Consider the following 11,262-nt stretch of genomic DNA (forward strand, 5'->3'; position numbering starts at 1 on the left):
TCTGCTCCTAAAAAGGCTCCACCCCGCCCCCCATCCCCACCCCAAAATGCCATGGACGTCTCCCCACCAGGCCCCGCTCCCTCCTCCTCCTCCTCCTCCCCACCCGGTCTCTACAAATATCTCCTGTCCCATCCCGATCCTTCCTTCCTCGAGGCCCGGAATCTCTCCCTCCTCCTCCGCCAACATTTCCCTGGCGCCCCCATATCTCTCCTTACTCCCAGACGGGATTCTGTTCTTATCTCCTCCCCCAGCCCCACCCTCCATACTGACATCCTCTCCCGCCTCCCCATCACCCGTTTTGGTCCTCACGCCACCCTCACCCCTGCTCCCTCCCCATCTCCTACCCGCCAACCCCAACCCCCGCGTCGCCCGCCGACCCTCACCGCCGTGATCACTCGGCTTAGCCCGTCGATCACGGAGGAGGAGGTGCTGGCGGAGCTGAAGGCCCATCCCACCCTGGAGGTGCGGGCAGTCCGCCGCATTTTTAACGCGACCGGCCCCACCCGCCTTATGCGGGTTTTCTCTGAGGACGCCCCCTCCATTGACCGTCTCCTGAAGGAGGGTGCCCTCCTCTTCAATCAGCGGTTCAAAGTCGACCCCTCCCGTTCCCCCCCTCAATCCCTGCGCTGCCAGAGATGTCTGCGCTACGATGCACATCCAACAGCCGAGTGCCGCGAGGCCCCCACCTGCCCGCATTGTCGGCAAGCGCACTTCCTCCGGCAGTGCCCCAACCTCCAATCCCCTCCCTCCTGTAATACCTGCAGCCTCCCCCACCCCACCTACTCCCAAAAATGTAAAGCCCGACCTCCTCCTACCACTCCTGAACTCACCGTCCCTGTCCGTCCCCTGGACGCCCCCACCCCTCCTGGCAATTCCCTTCGTCCCCCCCCCACTGCTGAGGACATCATCAGGTTCCTCACCATTGTCCTCCAAAACGTCCATCCCTTTCAGCGCCCCCACACCTTACAGCAGATCTCCCTCGCCGCCCGTTCCATATTCCACCTTAAAATGTACGCCACCTTTTCCAATAACCAGGCCCATTTCACCTTCTCCCGCCTTGACACCCTCGTCTAAGTCCTTCCAATGGCGCGACAGCATCGTATCCTTTTCAACAATATCCGCTCCCTTCCCGCCAACAAGAACCTCTTCCTGCACACCCTTGCTACCCACCGTGTGGATGCCTTCCTCCTTAATGAAACCTTCCTCCAACCCCACCACTCCATCCACACCTCCCCCTATCTCCTCCACCGCTCCGATACTCCCCTCCCAGTTGCGCGTGGCGGAGTTGCCATTGGCCACCACCGCCAGATCCCCGTTCGGCTCCAGCCTCTCCTTCCCGACCCCACCGAACACCTGATCCTTAGTCTCTTCTTCCCCGGCCTTACCATTACCTGTGCCACCATCTATGTCCGCCCCAACGCCCCTCTTCCTTTCGACTTCCTCTCCCACATCGACCGTACCTTCTCCTCCTATGTGATCGCCGCCGACCTCAACATCCATAGTCGCTCCGCTGCCCAGTTACGGCGGTGGCATCGGTTCCTCTCCTCCCTTCAAGGCGACCTCATCCCCATCCCCCAGCACACCCGTCCCGAATCCAACTCCACTCCCGATGTTATCCTCTCCTCCCCCAACCTCCTTGGTCGCATTACGGTGGATGTCCTGGAGCCTATTGGTAGCGACCATCTCCCTGTCCTCCTCACCGTGTCAGACGGCCGTCGCCCCCGCCCCGACCCTCGTCATGACCCTCCCCCTAAGTACATCCATGACTATTCCCGTGCCAACTGGAATGCCTACCGGGATACCCTCTCCACTCAGGTCGATAGCCACCCTCTCGCCTACCGCCGTCCCGATGATGTCACCCATGCCGCCTCCTTTCTCCAGCAGACCTTGTCTGAGGCCGTGGAGGCCCACGTCCCTACTGTTGCCGTCCACCCCCACCGTCCTACCTTACCACCACAGGCCGTCCTCCTCCTCCGTGAATCCCGTCGTCTCTACCGTGCCTTCCTCCGCACGCGTGACCCGGACACCCTACGACGCCACCGGCAACTACAGCGACACATTCGAAATTTGCTCGCGGCCAAGAAACGCCGGGACTGGCGACAGACATGCACCCGTTTAAATGCTACCCTCCCTATAAACTCGTCCAAGTTCTGGACCGCCTTCCGTCGCCTTACCGGAACTAAACCCTCCCCCTACTATCCTCTTCTCCACGATGATCACCCCTTCCCTGACGCCCTTAGTAAGGCCAATCACTTTGCCTCCTACCTGTCCGATGTGTTTTCCATCCCTGATGATCCCCAGTTCGATTACTCCCTCTTCCCAGATATCCGCGATCGAACTGACACCTCTGTCCCTCCCCTCGCTCCTGGTTTCCAGCACTTGGACAACATTCCACACACGGACCTTAATGCCCCCATCACCACACAGGATCTCATCGATACACTCCGCACCAAACGCAACACCGCTCCTGGTCACGATCGTGTTACCTACCGTCACCTTCGTGAAGCTCCTGTCTCTTTTCTCTCCACCCTGGCCAGGCTCTACAATGTAGTCCTGTCCACCGGTTACTACCCCGACCTGTGGAAAACCTCCCGTATCCTCATGTTCCTCAAACCTGGCAAACCGCCGTCCGCCGTCTCCTCCTACCGTCCCATCAGCCTTACCTCGGTCTTCAGCAAGGTCCTGGAATCTATCCTCACCCGCCGCATCCACCAGCATCTCCGCCAGCACCGCCTCCTCCCCGTTACCCAGTGTGGCTTTCGGCCGTCCTTCTCTTCCGACGATCTTCTCCTTCACCTCACTCATCTCCTTTCCGAACAGCTCAATTCCCGTCGCTCCGCAATCTTCCTCTCTCTTGACCTCGAACGCGCATATGACCGCGTCTGGCATTCCGGTCTCCTCTTCAAGCTCCAAACCTTCGCCCTTCCCATTAACTACGTTCGTCTGATCGGTTCCTTTCTCTCCCGCCGTCCTTCCTATGTCACCATCCATAACACCGATTCCTACACCTTTTTCCCCTCCGCCGGTGTGCCCCAAGGCTCCGTCCTATCCCCCCTTCTGTACTTGTTGTACACGGCGGACATGCCGCCGCCGTCACCCCCTGTCCACCTTCTCCAGTTTGCCGATGACACCGCCTTCCTTGCCCTTGCCCCCACCCTGCGACGCTCTCAACGCCTTCTCCAATCCCATCTTGACCGGTTCACCGCTTGGTGCAACCAGTGGTTGCTCAAGGTCAATCCTTCCAAAACCCAGGCGATCATTGTAGGCAACACCACTCCCTCCTTCCGCCTCCTTGATTTCTATCTCACCGTTTATGGCCGTCCCATCGCTCTCACCCCCACCCTTAAGTACCTTGGCGTCACCCTCGACCGTCGCCTCTCCTGGACTCCCCATCTCCAGACAATCCAAGCCAAGGCACGTTCCCGACTCCGTCTCCTCAAGCTCCTTTCCGGCCGAACGTGGGGTTTGGACCCCTCCACCATCCTCCACACCTATAAGTCCCTCATCCGTCCTATCCTCTGTTACGCCCATCCAGCCTGGATCTCCGCCCCCCCTTCCTTTTATAAATCCCTCCAAATCCTTGAACGCCATGCTCTCCGCCTTGCCTATCGCATCCGTCTCCCTTCCCCCACACGGATCCTGTATGACCTTATCCCCTTCCCCCACCTCCTCCTCTTCCTCGAAAGGCTACGAATCCTCTACACCTCCCGTAAACTCGATCCTCCTCACCCGCTCGTCTCCCCGATCCTCTCCCACCCCCGCCCGCTGCCGCGCCTGTACTCCCATGTCCCACCCGGTCTCCATCTCTCCACCCTCCTTACCCTCTCCCAAGGTGGTTTCCGCCAGCTCCCTCTCCCTGATGATGTCCTCGTCCCCTCCATCTACCCCTCCTATCAACTTTGACCCTGCCCCCCCTCCCTCCTGGTGTCCTTTCCCTGCGGCACCCTCCCTCCTTTCTCTTCCCTTCCCTTCTCTCTCCTTTTCCCCCATCCCCTCCCTCCACCCCTCTTCTTCCGGGCTTCCCCTCCCCCTTCCTCTCTCCCCCCTCTTTCCCCAGCCCGTGGCGTCCCTGCTCTCCCCTCTCGCTTTCCCTCTCCCCCTCCTCCTCCTCCTCCTCCTCCTCCTCCTCCTCCTCCTCCTCTCTTGGCAGGTCCCCGGACTCGCACACGCATCGTGAACTTTCGCGCGCCGGAGATCATCGCCCTCGGATTAGTGTCTGTGCCGTCGTGTCTGTGCCTCAGTGTTTTTCGCCGTCCACGCTCCTTCGTTCACGTGTGTCATCTACCTCGTCAGTGTTTGTGCCCAGTGCCGACGGTTTTTCTTGTTTGTTTCGTCAAGTGTGAACGGCTTCATGTCTTTTAACTATTGTATCTCCTGTTTTTTAACCGCCATTCTGTTACTTGTCTGTCTCCCTTTCTTTTTTCTTGTACTGCTTATGGCTGAAGAGCGGAGTACACTGTTCCGCTGCCAGCCCACCTTGTATGGGGTGTCCAAATTACAATAAAGAAAAAAAAAAAAAAAAAAACGGTTTTTCCTTATCGCTTCTCGGCCTTTTGGCTAAGATCAAAGTGTAGTATCTGTTCTTATCAGCTTAATATCTGATACGTCCTGCATCGCAGGACCAGAATATTAAACTCATTTTTGGCTCATGACGGAGTGCTAGGGGCTTGCTCCACCTCTGTCGCGGGTTGGCCCGGCATTGCAGTACCGCCGGGATCGGCCCACCTAAAATTAATTAAAACACAGCCTGAAATGGGTTAATATTCTGCAGTGATCAGATATTCCGCTGGTAGCAAAACTTGTTGTAGTTGTCGATTTGCCCAGTAGTTAGCTGCTTACACACCTCGATTTCTTGTAATTAATTTAACATTATCTTACGAAGTTTATTTATTTTTTTTTTTTTTTTATTTTTTTTTTTTTTTTTTTTTTTTTTGCGGTTAGCCGGAACGCTCTTGCAGCCGCATTACACTAGGCTGGTAATTTATATGGGCACAGAAGAGTGCCTTCGGATGCCTCGTTGGCGTCACATATGGTCCGGCCACAGATAATTTTAATTACATTTTTTGGAGTTATATCCTTAGCTCCTCGCGAACGTCGTCGTCGCCGCCGCACGCACGCAGAATACGTGTGTACACACGTATGCAGTAGGCGGTGGACGATGTAAGCACTCGGCTAGGTGTAGCTCGCGCCGGCCTCGCGCCGGTGTAGCTCGCGCCGGCCTGGCGCTGCTGTGGGGCGGCCTCACGGCTTCTCCACTGCCCTGGCAGCCGGCGGCGTTCAAATGGGAGTCGCAGTTTACTGTTCGCCATGGAGGGTAGTACTGGGCTGTTGACGAGTGCTCTCGCGAATTCTCCTTCCTTCCGGCACTTGCTTTTGCGATGTTTTCGACGGTCGCCTGTTGCCATATCGGCCCGTACCACCGTGTGTCACTCCCACATGTGGAGCGCACACGCTGCAAGCATTTAGGCCCTTCGACTTGCGGTTTTTCCTTATCGCTTCTCGGCCTTTTGGCTAAGATCAAAGTGTAGTATCTGTTCTTATCAGCTTAATATCTGATACGTCCTGCATCGCAGGACCAGAATATTAAACTCATTTTTGGCTCATGACGGAGTGCTAGGGGCTTGCTCCACCTCTGTCGCGGGTTGGCCCGGCATTGCAGTACCGCCGGGATCGGCCCACCTAAAATTAATTAAAACACAGCCTGAAATGGGTTAATATTCTGCAGTGATCAGATATTCCGCTGGTAGCAAAACTTGTTGTAGTTGTCGATTTGCCCAGTAGTTAGCTGCTTACACACCTCGATTTCTTGTAATTAATTTAACATTATCTTACGAAGTTTATTTATTTTTTTTTTTTTTTTATTTTTTTTTTTTTTTTTTTTTTTTTTGCGGTTAGCCGGAACGCTCTTGCAGCCGCATTACACTAGGCTGGTAATTTATATGGGCACAGAAGAGTGCCTTCGGATGCCTCGTTGGCGTCACATATGGTCCGGCCACAGATAATTTTAATTACATTTTTTGGAGTTATATCCTTAGCTCCTCGCGAACGTCGTCGTCGCCGCCGCACGCACGCAGAATACGTGTGTACACACGTATGCAGTAGGCGGTGGACGATGTAAGCACTCGGCTAGGTGTAGCTCGCGCCGGCCTCGCGCCGGTGTAGCTCGCGCCGGCCTGGCGCTGCTGTGGGGCGGCCTCACGGCTTCTCCACTGCCCTGGCAGCCGGCGGCGTTCAAATGGGAGTCGCAGTTTACTGTTCGCCATGGAGGGTAGTACTGGGCTGTTGACGAGTGCTCTCGCGAATTCTCCTTCCTTCCGGCACTTGCTTTTGCGATGTTTTCGACGGTCGCCTGTTGCCATATCGGCCCGTACCACCGTGTGTCACTCCCACATGTGGAGCGCACACGCTGCAAGCATTTAGGCCCTTCGACTGCGGTTTTTCCTTATCGCTTCTCGGCCTTTTGGCTAAGAAGCACCCCGCGGTCGGAGCGGTCCGTTGTGCTCTGTAGCGGGTCGCGAGTCGCGTTTCGTGGTCGTTTCGTTTGTTCTTGGTTTTTCCAGCGTTGATATTTTTGCGGTGAATATGTCGAACCGGTCGAACAGTATTCAATGCGTATTCGACAGAGCAGCGAGACGGCCTACGGCCTTTGAAATACAGGAATGGATATTTGGTGATCTGAAAGTACCGGAAAATGACGTCGACACCTTTCAACTGGATTTTGTCTTATTCTCGTTATTCGTGAAATTTCTCGACCAGGAGAAATACGAAAAGTATGGCCTGGCACTCGCGGGCGAACATCCGTTCCGCTACTTCGATGGAACTGTCGGAACAGTGCATATTGTGCCATCTGGCTTTGGGATACGGACTGTGCGGGTATTTAACGTACCCCCTGAGTGTCCCAATGACGTAATCGGCCGTGTCCTGTCGCGGTATGGCACGGTGCTCAGCATCACGAATGAGAAGTGGGGAAGTGCCTACCGTTTCCAGGGCAACAGCGGCGTTCGTAGTGTCCGCATGGACCTCCGCCAGCACATCCCGTCGTATATAAATGTTGCGAGTACCAGGGCCCAGATCACCTATATTGGGCAACCGCAGACTTGCTCCCTTTGTCAATCGACGGAGCATCTCCGCGTGGACTGCCCGCGCCGGCGTCCCGTGCAACTGCCGCGGGAACGCACTGCTGGTACCGACCTTGTGCCTCTCCTCAGCGAGGTAGTGGCGGGCGCTGCCCACCGTCCCGCTGAGCGGACTGACGTGTCGCCCCCGCCAGAAGCAGTGCTACCGGCACCCAGTGCACCGATAGACGGACCCGTCCCGGACCAGACGCCCGTTGTGGCGGTACCGCCGGCGGCGTCTGATGTGCCTGCTATGGCGAGTGATGTGGTCGCTGTCGAACAGATGGAGGTCGTTCTTCCTACCCCGCCCCTCCCGGCAGATGACGCTAAGTCCCCCCGCCGTCGTCATCGGCGCAAGAAGGCGAACCCGGACCAGCCGGCGGAGGAGGCGGACGGTTTCCGTCCCCCTGAGAGCGGCAGTGAGGCTGACTCTCAGGCCTCCTCAGTTTCCCGCTCTGTTTCCGCTGACCGCTCGGGCGGTATGCGGCAAACTGCTCGGCAACTAGAGGCTCTTATCAGTTCCTCGCGAGATCGGGGAGCGATCCCTGCAAAACGAAAACATGACCAGGGTAGTGACCAGCCAATGCAGCGTACTCGTACCCTTTCACATCCTACTGTGTCCGAGGCGTCTGCGCCGCCTGGCTCAGACTATCCTGCCGATGGGGGAGGCCTGAACTGGGCTGACGACGAGGGCGATGACATGCGTGATTGAGTGGGCCTTTCCCCACATGAGCTGCTTGGTATTTGTTTCTCACATCCGGGGTGATATCGCTGGGTTCTGGTGTGGATATTTCCACACCTGCTTCCCTACGGCCGTGACCCTATCTGCCGTTGTCTACTCTGTGTTGCTCTCCCATGCCTGCCTTTGACCGTCCGCCGGGAGCCCTCTCCCTTTTAACGATCAATATCAACTCCATCTCCAACCCGGTCAAACTTCGATCTCTGAAGGACTTTCTCCGCCTTGGTGCGTTTGATGTGGTCTTTCTCCAGGAAGTTTGTGCCCCTTTTCTATCTGACCTTGCTGGTTATGAGGCACTGTATAACATCGACCCTGACGCCCGGCGGGGTACTGCTTTGCTCTACCGATCAGAGTTTATTCCATCCCACGTTACCACGCTACCCAACGGTCGCGTTCTTGCATGTATCCTTCAAGATGTCCTTTTTCTAAATGTCTATGCTCCTTCCGGTGCTAACCACAGGCATGGCAGAACAACACTTTTTCAGTCTGATCTTCCCCCTTTCTTAGCAGCTCGTCGCCCTATCGTCTTTGGCGGAGACTTCAACTGTGTGGTGGCCGAAGTTGACCAGGTCCCGACGCCTATGCGGTGTGAAGCGCTCGCTTCACTCCTTCGGGCGGCTGACCTTACTGACACATGGCGCCACTTCCATCCCGCCTACACGCAATTTACCCACATCTATCCCACTGGAGCCAGCCGTATTGATCGTGTTTATGTCTCGACTGATTTGACTCCCGCCCTTTGTGCCGTCCAAGTCATACCCGTGGCCTTTAGTGACCACTGTGCGTACTCGTGTTCCTTGCGTATCGCGGGTCCTGCCCCGGTTCCTCGTGGCACCTCTTGGAAGATGAATACCCTTCATCTGTCCCTGCCCGAACTTCGTGCTCTTGTCACGAAAACGTGGCAGGATTGTCTCGTGGACACTTCCCGGTACCCTACCACGGTGGTTTGGTGGCTCCGCTGTGCGAAGCCCCGGCTGCGACGTGTTATCCGGCAATACAGTCGCGACGTCGCCCACTGGAAACGTAGCACGTTGGCCTTCTATCAGCAGTGTCTCACTGACGCCCTGACTCTTCCTGCTGACCGGTATGATCAGCTCCGCATGCGCCTCAACAAAATTAAGGCGCAAATCCTTCGCTTCTCTCGGGAGAAAGCCGACGGTATGGTGGTGCGGTGTCGTTCTGCATCCCTGATTGAAGGCGAGGAGCCATCCCTTTATCACCTAGCCTCTGAACGAACTCGTGCCAAGAAGAACACCATTTTGCGCCTTAAGACAGACGATGGTGCGCGGATCGCAGACAACCGCGACGTCCTCCAACACCTGACGGACCATTTCACGCACCTCTTCCAGGATGTTGAGGTCGACGTTGCCGCCCAACGTGCACTTGTCAGTGGGGTGCCCACTTCTTTGGATCGTCATGACCGCGGCTCCTTAACCGAGCCCCTGACACTCGCTGACCTCACATCTGTCCTCCGTGCCTGTCCGGGACGCAAGTCACCTGGCCCCGACGGTCTCCCTTATGAGTTCTACCAACAATTTTGGGACCTGCTCGGCGACCGTTTCTGCACAATGTGCGAGGAGATTTTTGCTGGATGCGACTTACCCGCCGACTTTTTATCTGGACGTATTGCCCTTATTCCAAAGGTGACTGGTCACTGCCGAGCTCAAGACCTGCGTCCTATCACTGTCCTTAACACTGACTATAAGTTGGTGGCACGATGCGTGGCCTCTCGTCTCAAACAGGCGATGTCTAAGGTACTTTGCCCCACTCAATCCTGTGGCGTTTCGCGTCGGAACATCTTCACCGCCGCTTCCCTGTACCGCGATGTTGTCTTCCTCACCGCTGACACTCGCACCCCGGCTGCCATTCTTTCCTTGGACTTCGCCGGTGCCTTTGACAGGGTCTCGCACCCTTACCTGCTGGGCGTTATGTCGCGGATGGGTTTTGGGGAGCGCTTCATACGCATCATCCGGAACTTCTTGGATGGGGCGAATTCCACTATTGTGGTGAACGGTTGCCGGTCGCGCCCCATTCCCATCAGACGGTCAGTTCGACAGGGGTGTCCCTTGTCGATGTATTTGTTTGCCTTAGCGCTGGACCCCATGCTGCGTGACATTGGCCGGTTGGTCGACGGTGTCGTTCTCCCAGGCGTCACCTTCCGCTGTGCGGCCTACGCCGATGACGTTGGTGTGTTCGTTGCTAACGCAAGGGACATCGATTCCGTTCGCCGCATTCTCGATGTTTATGAACGGGCCTCCGGTGCTCAGTTAAATCCCAACAAGACTGTGTTACTTCCGCTAGGGCCACGATCTTTGACCGTCGAACGCCCCTGGTACAGAGTTGTAGGGGAACAGCGTATCTTGGGTCTTGAGGTGACTGCCTGTCCGCAGCGTATGTTAACCCTCACGTGGCGGCGGCTTCTCACACGCATCAGGGGCCTTTGCGTGAGCCACGCTGATCGACGGCTCGACCTCCATCAACGCATCCGGCTTATTAATGGTTATCTCCTCTCAAGAGCATGGTATGTCGCCCAACTCCTTACGCTGCCGAAGCAGATCGGCCGAGCCATATCCCAAGCAGTATATTGGCTCTTGTGGCGGCATGCGCTGTTCAAGGTTGATGCGCTGACCTGTACGCTGCCGAAGGCCGATGGCGGCCTCGGCCTCATTGACTTTTCCCGGAAATGTGCGGCCCTTCTGATACACCGTGTCACCGCTTTGCGCGACGCCGACCCCGGTGGGACTACAGCGGTCCTCTTCGACCGTTATCGTCCACACTCGGCGCGTGCACCGGTCTGTTTGATGCATATTCCGATCCGGTTGACGACGGTCAGAGACTATTACTTCCACCGCAGTTATGTCCTCGCAGTGGCCACTGACAAGGCACGCACGTCGAAGCGCCTTTACCAGGCACTCCGAGGCCAGCCCAAGCCCCATAAATTGGAGGACAGACGACCGTCGGTCATCTGGCGCCAAGTTTGGGCTAATATTAACAACTCAGCCCTTCCCACGGCGGTTTCAGCGCTATGGTACCGTGTCGTCAACAATTTAATCCCCACTAACCATCGCCTGGCGGCCATCCGCCTACGGCCCTCGGCTGCTTGCGGCCGCTGTGGTGACGTTGACACCAGGGAGCATCGCCTCCTCTGCCCCCACGTCACAGAAGTGTGGACCCTTGCACGTGTACTCATAGCGCTGATCGGTGGGACGACGCCAGCAAATGTAACCACCGACTGGTTCCTTACACCTGATCTTCAAACACAACCCCGACCAAGGCGTAACGCAATGGTGTGGCTCTTGGGCCACACCATTTTCACGATCTACGACCTTTCCCTCGCCGATGCTGTCTCTTACATGGACTACCTGTGGAGCCAGCATCGCGTGGCGGAATCTGCTCGAAACTATACGA

The 11,262-nt window shown here is 56.6% G+C and overlaps 2 non-coding genes across 2 annotated transcripts; both read left to right on the plus strand.

Annotated features, from left to right (window-relative positions):
- The first annotated feature begins 4,537 nt into the window (after nucleotides 1-4,537).
- LOC126420963 (U2 spliceosomal RNA) lies at nucleotides 4,538-4,730 on the plus strand. Its single transcript, XR_007576109.1, has one exon. It is a non-coding gene; the product is annotated as a U2 spliceosomal RNA (small nuclear RNA).
- A 761-nt stretch (nucleotides 4,731-5,491) lies between these two features.
- Nucleotides 5,492-5,684, plus strand: LOC126420974 (U2 spliceosomal RNA). The gene has a single exon (XR_007576110.1). It is a non-coding gene; the product is annotated as a U2 spliceosomal RNA (small nuclear RNA).
- Nucleotides 5,685-11,262: the final 5,578 nt, after the last annotated feature.

The sequence above is a fragment of the Schistocerca serialis genome, chromosome 1 (genome assembly GCF_023864345.2).
Source record: "Schistocerca serialis cubense isolate TAMUIC-IGC-003099 chromosome 1, iqSchSeri2.2, whole genome shotgun sequence".
Lineage (NCBI taxonomy): Eukaryota > Metazoa > Arthropoda > Insecta > Orthoptera > Acrididae > Schistocerca > Schistocerca serialis.